Raw genomic sequence first — 11261 nt, 5'->3', positions numbered from 1 at the left:
AGACCAAGCTGGGGGTAATTAGTAATGATCGCAGCCCTTTATACCTGCATGCTGTATTATGCTGTCCTGAACTTTGTGGTCATACTCTATATTGTATAACACCAAGATTGTTCATGAGACTGAGCTTAGAAAAGGAAGATATTTTCTGAAGAGAGTCTTCTAGGATGCTCACTCATTTAGAAATTGCCATCTATAAGGAGATATTTCATGAAAATTGGGGTCCAGGAGTTTATACCTCTGTCTCTCTCTGCTGTGTGTTCTCACTGTACTGATTTCTATCTGTATTTTTTATTTTTTAAAGATTTTATTTATTCATTTGACAGACAGAGATCACAAGTAGGCAGACAGGCAGGCAGAGAGAGAAGGGGAAGCAGGCTCCCTGCTGAGCAAAGAGCCCGATGGAGAGCTCGATCCCAGGACCCTGAGATCATGACCTGAGCTGAAGGCAGAGGCTTAACCCACTGAGCCATCCAGGCGCCCCATCTGTATTTTTTAGATAAGCAGACATCATCTGAATTATCCAAGTCTGTGTCTGGTTTATCAGTCTGAACCTACTACTGATATTTATCAATACACAATACAGTAGTCATGCATGTCATATCATACACCCATGTATATCATACTACAATTACAGAACACAAAAGACAAAGAGAAAATCTCAACAGCAGCCAGAGAGAAAAAACATTATTTTCAAAGAAACGATCATTGGAGTAGCAACTGGCTTCCCAATATCAACAATGGAAGCCAAGAAGACAGTGGGAGGCGGAGGAGTCAAGATGGCGGAGAAGTAGCAGGCTGAGACGACATCGGGTAGCAGGAGATCAGCTAGATAGCTTATCTAACCATTGTGAACACCTATAAATCCAACGGGAAATCGAAGAGAAGAAGAGCAACAATCCCAGAAACAGAAAATCGATCACTTTCTGAAAGGTAGGACCTGCGGAGAAGTGAATCCAAAGCGACGGGAAGATAGACCCCGGGGGGAGGGGCCGGCACCCGGCAAGCGGCGGAGCGACGGAGCACAAAACCGGGACTTTTAAAAGTCGGCTCCACTGGGAGACATCGCTCCAGAGGCTAAACTGGGGGGAAACCCAGGCGGGGTCAGCATAACCCCAGGACCCGCGGGGTCACAGAAGGACTGGGGGTGTCTGAGTGCCGCAGAGCTCGCAGGTATTAGAGCGGGGAAGCCGGCTATAGCGACAAAGCCGAGGAGTGAGCTCTAAGCCCGGGGTTACCTTGTGCCGGTCGCAGGTTGGGTGGGCTCGGAGCGCGGCCGGAGGCCACGGAGACAAAAGCGACCCGGCGCTTTTCTCCAGCTCCAACAATTGACTGCTTTCCTCGAGGCGCGACCGCAAGCCAGGGAGGCGGGGCTGTTGGGCGCTTTGCTCTGAGAGCGCACTGAGGAGCGGAACCCCAAGCTCTCGGCTCCTCTGGGCCGAGAGATTGGGAGGCCGCCATCTTCATTCCCGTCCTCCGGAACTCTACGGAAAGCGCTCAGGGAACAAAAGCTCCTGAAAGCGAACCCGAGCGGATTACTTAGCCCGGCCCCTGGCAAGGGCGGTGCAATTCCGCCTGCGGCAAAGACACTTGAGAATCACTACAACAGGCCCCTCCCCCAGAAGATCAACAAGAAACCATCCAAAACCAACTTCAGTCACCAAGAACAGCGGAATTCCACAGCAGGAGAAAGCAAATCCTACCTGGACAAAATGACAAGGCGGAAAAACTCACCTCAAAAAAAAGAACAAGAGGCCGTACCGAAGGCTGGAGACCTAATCAATACAGACATAGGTAGCATGACAGATCTAGAGTTCAGAATGACAATTCTCAAGGTTCTAGCCGGGCTCGAAAAAGGCATAGAAGATATTAGAGAAACCCTCTCCGGAGAGATAAAAGCCCTTTCTGGAGAAATAAAAGAACTAAAATCTAACCAAGTTGAAATCAAAAAGGCTATTCATGAGGTGCAATCAAAAATGGAAGCTCTCACTGCCAGGATAAATGAGGCAGAAGAAAGAATTAGTGACATAGAAGACCAAATGACAGAGAATAAAGAAGCTGAGCAAAAGAGAGACAAACAACTACTGGAACACGAGGAGAGGATTCGAGAGATAAGTGACACCATAAGACGACACAACATTAGAATAATTGGGATTCCAGAAGAAGAAGAAAGAGAGAGGGGAGCAGAAGGTATATTGGAGACAATTATTGGAGAGAATTTCCCTAATATGGCAAAGGGAACAAACATCAAAATCCAGGAGATGCTAAGAACGCCCCTCAAAATCAATAAAAATAGGTCCACACCTCGTCACCTGATAGTAAAATTTACAAGTCTTAGCGACAAAGAGAAAATCCTGAAAGCAGCCCGGGAAAAGAAGTCTGTAACATACAAGGGTAAAAACATTAGATTGGCAGCGGACCTATCCACAGAGACCTGGCAGGCCAGAAAGAACTGGCATGATATATTCAGAGCACTAAACGAGAAAAACATGCAGCCAAGAATACTATATCCGGCTAGGCTATCATTGAAAATAGAAGGAGAGATAAAGAGCTTCCAGGACAAACAAAAGCTGAAAGAATTTGCAAACACCAAACCAGCTCTACAGGAAATATTGAAAGGGGTCCTCTAAGCAAAGAGAGACCCTAAAAGTAGTAGATCAGAAAGAAACAGAAACAATATACAGTAACAATCATCTTACAGGCAATACAATGGCACTAAATTCATATCTCTCAATAGTTACCCTGAATGTTAATGGGCTAAATGCCCCAATCAAAAGACACAGGGTATCAGAATGGATAAAAAAACAAAACCCATCCATATGCTGCCTACAAGAAACTCATTTTAGACCCGAAGACACCTCCAGATTTAAAGTGAGGGGGTGGAAAACAATGTACCATGCTAATGGACATCAGAAGAAAGCTGGGGTGGCAATCCTTATATCAGATCAATTAGATTTTAAGCCAAAGACTATAATAAGAGATGAGGAAGGACACTATATCCTACTCAAAGGGTCTGTCCAACAAGAAGATCTAACAATCTTAAATATCTATGCCCCTAACATGGGAGCAGCCAACTATATAAACCAATTAATAACAAAATCAAAGAAATACATCGACAGTAATACAATAATAGCAGGGGACTTTAACACTCCCCTCACTGAAATGGACAGATCATCTAAGCAAAAGATCAACAAGGAAATAAAGGCCTTAAATGACACACTGGACCAGATGGACATCACAGATATATTCAGAACATTCCATCCCAAAGCAACAGAATATACATTCTTCTCTAGTGCACATGGAACATTCTCCAGAATAGACCACATCCTGGGTCATAAATCAGGTCTCAATCGGTACCAAAAGATCGAGATCATTCCCTGCATATTTTCAGACCACAATGCTCTGAAGCTCGAACTCAATCACAAGAGGAAATTTGGAAAGAACGCAAATACATGGAGACTAAACAGCATCCTTCTAAAAAATGAATGGGTCAACCAGGAAATTAAAGAAGAATTGAAAAAATTCATGGAAACAAATGATAATGAAAACACAACAGTTCAAAATCTGTGGGACACAACAAAGGCAGTCCTGAGAGGAAAATATATAGCAGTGCAAGCCTTTCTCAAGAAACAAGAAAGGTCTCAAATACACAACCTAACCCTACACCTAAAGGAGCTGGAGAGAGAACAACAAAGAAAGCCTAAACCCAGCAGGAGAAGAGAAATCATAAAGATCAGAGCAGAAATCAATGAAATAGAAACTAAAAAAACAATAGAACAAATCAACAAAACTAGGAGCTGGTTCTTTGAAAGAATTAATAAGATTGATAAGCCCCTGGCCAGACTTATCAAAAAGAAAAGAGAAAGGACGCAAATAAATAAAATCATGAATGAAAGAGGAGAGATCACAACCAACACCAAAGAAATACAAACAATTATAAGAACATACTACGAGCAACTCTATGGCAACAAATTTGACAACCTGGAAGAAATGGATACATTTCTAGAGATGTATAAACTACCACAACTGAACCAGGAAGAAATAGATAACCTGAACAGACCCATAACCAGTAAGGAGATTGAAACAGTCATCAAAAATCTCCAAACAAACAAAAGTCCAGGACCAGACGGCTTCCCAGGGGAATTCTACCAAACATTTAAAGAAGAATTAATTCCTATTCTCCTGAAACTGTTCCAAAAAATAGAAATGGAAGGAAAACTTCCAAACTCATTCTATGAGGCCAGCATCACCTTGATCCCAAAACCAGACAAGGATCCCACCAAAAAAGAGAATTACAGACCAATATCCTTGATGAACACAGATGCGAAAATTCTCACCAAAATACTGGCCAATAGGATCCAACAGTACATTAAAAGGATTATTCACCACGACCAAGTGGGATTTATTCCAGGGCTGCAAGGTTGGTTCAACATCCGCAAATCCATCAATGTGATACAATACATTAATAAAAGAAAGAGTAAGAACCATATGATACTCTCAATAGATGCTGAAAAAGCGTTTGACAAAGTGCAGCATCCCTTCCTGATTAAAACTCTTCAAAGTGTAGGGATAGAAGGCACATACCTCAACATTATCAAAGCCATCTATGAAAAACCCACCGCAAATATCATTCTCAATGGAGAAAAACTGAAAGCTTTTCCGCTAAGGTCAGGAACACGGCAGGGATGTCCGTTATCACCACTGCTGTTCAATATAGTACTAGAAGTCCTAGCCTCAGCAATCAGACAACAAAAAGAAATTAAAGGCATCCAAATCGGCAAAGAAGAAGTCAAACTATCACTCTTTGCAGATGATATGATACTATATGTGGAAAACCCAAAAGGCTCCACTCCAAAACTGCTAGAACTTATACAGGAATTCAGTAAAGTGTCAGGATATAAAGTCAATGCACAGAAATCAGTCGCATTTCTTTACACTAACAACAAGACAGAAGAAAGAGAAATTGAGGAGTCAGTCCCATTTACAATCGTACCCAAAACCATAAGATACCTAGGAATAAATCTAACCAAAGAGGTAAAGAATCTATACTCAGAAAACTATAAAGTACTCATGAAAGAAATTGAGGAAGACACAAAGAAATGGAAAAATACTCCATGCTCATGGATTGGAAGAACAAATATTGTGAAAATGTCTATTTTACCTAAAGCAATCTACACATTTAATGCAATCCCTATCAAAATCCCATCCATTTTTTTTAAAGAAATAGAACAAATAATCCTAAAATTTATATGGAACCAGAAAAGACCTCGAATAGCCAAAGGAATATTGAAAAAGAAAGCCAAAGTCGGTGGTATCACAATTCCAGACTTCAAGCTCTATTACAAAGCTGTCATCATCAAGACAGTATGGTACTGGCACAAAAACAGACATATAGACCAATGGAACAGAATAGAGAGCCCAGAAATAGACCCTCAACTCTATGGTCAACTAATCTTCGACAAAGCAGGAAAGAATATCCAATGGAAAAAAGACAGCCTCTTCAACAAATGGTGCTGGGAAAATTGGACAGCCACATGCAGAAAAATGAAATTGGACTATTTCCTTACACCACACACGAAAATAGACTCAAAGTGGATGAAGGACCTCAATGTGCGAAAGGAATCTATCAAAATCCTTGAGGACAATGCAGGCAGCAACCTCTTTGACCTCCACCGCAGCAACTTCTTCCTAGGAACATCGCCAAAGGCAACAGAAGCAAGGGCAAAAATGAACTATTGGGATTTCATCAAGATCAAAAGCTTTTGCACAGCAAAGGAAACAGTTAACAAAACCAAAAGACAACTGACAGAATGGGAGAAGATATTTGCAAACGACATATCAGATAAAGGGCTCGTATCCAAAATCTATAAAGAGCTTATCAAACTCAATACCCAAAGAACAAATAATCCAGTCAAGAAATGGGCAGAGGACATGAACAGACATTTCTGCAAGGAAGACATCCAGATGGCCAACAGACACATGAAAAAATGCTCCACATCACTCGGCATCAGGGAAATACAAATCAAAACCACAATGAGATACCACCTCACACCAGTCAGAATGGCTAAAATTAACAAGTCAAGAAATGACAGATGCTGGCGAGGATGCGGAGAGAGGGGAACCCTCCTACACTGTTGGTGGGAATGCAAGCTGGTGCAACCACTCTGGAAAACAGTGTGGAGGTTCCTCAAAAAACTGAAAATAGAGCTACCCTACGACCCAGCAATTGCACTCCTGGGTATATATCCTAAAGATACAAACGTGGTGCTCCGAAGGGGCACGTGCACCCGAATGTTTATAGCAGCAATGTCCACAATAGCCAAACTGTGGAAAGAGCCTAGATGTCCATCAACAGATGAATGGATAAAGAAGATGTGGTATATATACACAATGGAATACTATGCAGCCATCAAAAGACATGAAATCTTGCCATTTGCGACGACGTGGATGGAACTAGAGGGTATCATGCTTAGCGAAATAAGTCAATCGGAGAAATATAACTATCATATGATCTCTTTGATATGAGGAAGTGGAGATGCAAGGTGGGGGGGTTTGGGGGGAGGTAGGAAAAGAAAAAATGAAAAGATGGGATTGGGAGGGAGACAAACCATAAAAGACTCAATCTCAAGAAACAGACTGAGGGTTGCGGGGGGGAAGGGGGATGGGAGAGGGTGGTGGGGAAATGGACATTGGGGAGGGTATGTGCTATGATGAGTGCTGTGAAATGTGTAAACCAGACGATTCACAGACCTGTACCCCTGGGGATAAAAATACATTATATGTTTATTAAAATAAAAAAAATTAAAAAAAAAAAAAAAAAAAAAAGAAGACAGTGGGAAAAAATATCTTCAATGTACTGGAAAAAAAAATACTTAGCAATCTCAAAGTCTATACTTCGAAAAAAAAAATACATTTCAAAGAATTTCAGACAAACTAATTTTTCTTCTAACAGATCCTCACTAAGGAAAATAAGCAAATATTGTAAGATCAAATCGTACGTTTCAAAAATTGTGGAAATCTGCTAAAGTAGTTCTTAGAAGGAACTGTTGAACCTTAAAGGATGTGTTAGAGATGAGGAAGTAAAAGCTAAGAATTGGTGAGCTAATATCTGACTTAGGAAGGCAGGCAAATCCAGGGATCTAACCTCTACCTGCTTCCTTGCCACGATCTGAATTGTGAAAGTGAATTGTATCTAAGGGTACTTAGAGACATCCAAGCATAAGCGGTGATGAAATTATTATTGAATGCCACACCGTCAGACATGAGAGTGTATCTCCATGGTCCCTGAGGTTTGGGGTGACAAGGATGGAGCCTGGAGTTGGAGACTGGGACAAGAGCGGAACCATGATTCCTGCCCTTTCCCGCAGGGTGGAGGAACTCTTAGATTCTCCTTGGGTTCTAACCTCTTGGAGCCCAAGTGTCCCACTCTGCTGGAACCAGCAGAGGCCCAGGAGTACAGAGGGAGGATTCAGAAAAGCACTTACTAATGCAGGAGACAAAATAAATGAATAGCCCCTGAGGGTTTAGATTCTCTTCTGGAGATAAGTGTCACACAGAAGGGGAATTAGACAACTCTCCACTCACTCAGGAAATCTTCTATCCCTGGTCCTCTCTGTCTAAGTGTGTAACTTTGCTGTCTGCCCTTGGATGGAATCTACTAGTGGATGAGAACCGTCTGACATGATTCACAAAGTCTGGTGGGCAGAGTTGGCAGGGACTCTCGATTTGTCCAACGCCTGACCCTGGGCATCTCGCTCTTGTGTCTGTGCAACTTCCCCGGGACTTCCAGTCTTAATCTGGCTGATGATATGACCAAAACTGGGCAGGAAATGTGCTTTGGTGGGAAGGTGTTAGAAAATACAAGGTGTTGGTTGTTGCAGGAAGTCTAGCTTCCTTTAGGAATCTGGTAGAAAGCCCTGATTCTCTATAAGCAGCCTGCAAACATTCCTTCCCATTGGAGCCAGGGATCTGCTCCAACAATTTGCATAAGAAGTAAATTTAGGAAAACTTAATTCTGTGTGCCCTTAGATAACTCACACCTCTCTGAGTTTCTTGGTTGTCACTGTTTTGCTTCTTGGTGCATTTTTTTAAAGGTTTTTTGTCACATGTCTGCTTGTTTTTGTTTTCTTCTTCAGATTAAAGGGTTTGGATTCAAGGAAAGATTCTTAACCTTGACTTCATTTAGAACCCCCCAGGGAGACATTAAAATATACTGGTCCCTCCCAAGCTGGTTGAGTTAGAATCTCTGGGAGAGGGGTCTTGACTCCAGCATTTTTTTATGAGCTCCCCGAGAGATCCTGACGCACAGTGAGGATTTGAATCCCCGTACTGGACAATTACCTGCAGTGCTTTCCAGTTCTCTGATTCTGTGACCCAGACGTGTATCAGGGCTGCAGGCTGTGGCCCCTTAAGATACAGCACGGGTGAGTTGTCTTAGTCACACCACAATACTCTGAATAGAATCCTTGACCTTGGTCAATCCCGAGGGTCATGACCTCATCCAATATCTACAAAACTGCCCACCAGCGCCCCACATCTGAATCAGAAGGCTGGCCTGTAGGGTCCTTCCGGTATGTGAAGGCAGAGGAAATCCAGACCTACATTAACTAATAACAGAACTCCCAAGTGTCGGGCTCATACTTATACGATTGCTAATTCTCACAACCACTTTTCGGTACAGGCTTCATTACCTTCATTTTAAACAGGAAGCAAGAGGCTCAGGGAACTCAAGCAACTTGTCTAAAGCCGTAGCTGGGGTGAGAGATTCAAGCTTGGGTTCGTCTACATTCAAACCCCACATTCTTCCCATTGTATCCACTTGGCCAAAGATGAGGGCATGCTCTGGGCCAGGAGAGGATGTGGTTACCTACGGCAGAGCCTCCGGGGGCTCCGGCTGGGTCACTGACTCTCAGGGTCCCAAGAGAAGACCAGTGGCCTACTCAGCTCCAGGCCTCCCTGGGCGGGAGGACCGCGTTCTTGACTAACACACATCAGGCTGCCAGCCTCAGTTTGTATTTTTAGAGTCTACTAATTAGGCCATTTTAACTAATTTGTTTGCATTTTGTATGAGCAAGTTGGGCTTTTGGATTGACTAATGTAATTGCAGCTGGTTTCTGCCAAATACAAATTACTCAGTCTAGTGTGGGCTAGAGAGAAAAGCAAATATTTAATAGACATCAATACCCTTGTAGTTTTTTAGTGGAGCCTTTTTTTTTCCCCTATGGAAAGTTGAAATAATTTCTCCAGCATCTGATTGAACTTTCATGTTAGGGAATTACTTTTTAATCACTTTTTAAAAAAATAATGAGGCAAAGACTTCAGTGGCTCTGTTAAGGTTTATCTCTGATCCATTTACCTCTAAGCTCAGGAAACTTAACGGGACTTTTCCATTTCCAGGCTGGCTTTCCACAGTCCCTTTCTGCTTGGGCTACTCCCGTGACCACCAGCCAATCCACGTCACAGGCTGTCACAGCCAGAAGGGGACTGAGAGCTCATCCAGTCCACTCGTTCTCCAAGGGTGTCCCTGGACCAGCAGCACCAGGATCATCTGGGAATGTGCTGGAAAGACAAATTCTCAAGCCTACTGAACCAGCAATTCTGGAGGTAAGGCCAAGCAAACCATGTTTTAACAAGCCCTCCAGGTGATTTGGATACCGGCTGAACTTTGAGAACAGCTGATTTAGTCCAACGTCTCATTTTACAGATCAGGAAACTGAGGCATGGCAAGAGCCCATGTTTCTGGTCACGGCATGGACTGTGTCTGCTCCACTCACTGCACATCCTCTGAGTTTAGCCCGGTGGGATAAGCACTCAGTGAATATTTGCTGGATGAATGAATGAATGATGGAATGAGTGAGCTAGAACAAGAAACAAAGTCTCTTAATTCTCTTTTACTCCACCAGTGCTTCTCTTGCTCTGAGGAACAATGGGAACCCGGGGAAGAACTCCTTCCTGCGTCTTGTCTTATGAGAAGGGCAGCAACTGGGGCTCAAAACATTATATCCTGTGGCCTGGCCCTTGGGGGGATGGCAGCCTTGCTCCCAAGCCAGGGACAACCTGGCTCACCTGTCCCCGGCCCAGTAGATGACAGGGCTCAAACCCCATGAGGAATTGTTTCTGTCCCTTTCAAAGACCCTAACAATGTCTGAGGCAGAACCAGACCCCCTGCCTGGGTGTTTGATTCCCTGACCAATAACCTCAGCTCAGCTGGTAAGCAGGGAGAATGAAGTTGAGGTCGAATTTATGCAAAAGGAGATTTCTAAGAAGAGGATGCTACAAAGGTGGGCCCTTCAGATTAAATTACTGGCCCCTGTGAAGCCAAAAAATAAAGGTCCTGGTCCTCAAAACTTCTGATTCTGGACCTGGGGAGACCCGTTTCCTAGATCTGAGTGACGTACTCCTCTCCACTCCCTGGATCCCCCAGGCCTCGCCTGCTGATCTTCTAGGAAATGAGAAGAGAAAGCCAAACAGTGTCCATAGGTTTTCAAACAGACAAACAAGGGAATCTCCCAGGGCCATGAGAGAGGGTGACTGTTTCCTTAATCCTGTTAAATTCTTCTATGAACCATCTAAGCAACCAAAAGTACCAAGCCATGTGGATTTAGTCACTCAAGGAGCTTATGTTCTTCTAACCTCAAGTTCAAATGGCTCTCATGACACAGCTTCCCAAATCCCTTGCCCCTGCTTGTCTCCATGTCTCCCGGAGCCCTGGGAAGGACAGTGCAATCTTTTCAACAACTCACAGTGTCCTCCCAACCGTCCCTTGAGCACTCGATGTTTTCCCAGTTATTTCCAAATTTCCCTAAGACCTCGGGAAAGAACACGATAAATTCATTCACTTATATGTGACAGCAACTAATAAGAACTATCACCTCCATCCCGTAAAACATTTTATTTATTTATTTATTTGACAGACAGAGATCACAAGTAGGCAGAGAGGCAGACAGAGAGAGAAGGAGAAGCAGGCTCCCCTCTGAGCAGAGAGCCCAATGCGGGGCTCGATCTCAGGACCCTGAGATAGTGACCTGAACTGAAGGCAGAGGTTTAACCTACTGAGCCACTCAGGTGTCCCATATCCCATAGAAGATTCTATATCCTAGTGTGGCTTCTATATCCTAGAAGATTCTATATCCTAGTGTGGCTCTTAGTTCCTAATTTGTTAGGAAATAAGGTTAGATCAATAGACAATGTAATGTACAACACTGTCTTCTGAGGACAAGTCCCTGCCCATTTAAGGACTCCGTCCTCTCGGTTGACTTCCAACC

The sequence above is a fragment of the Martes martes genome (genome assembly GCF_963455335.1).
Source record: "Martes martes genome assembly, chromosome: 9".
Classification (NCBI taxonomy): Eukaryota; Metazoa; Chordata; class Mammalia; order Carnivora; family Mustelidae; genus Martes; species Martes martes.
The sequence above is the reverse complement of the archived record's forward strand: the minus strand, read 5'-3'. Positions refer to the sequence as shown.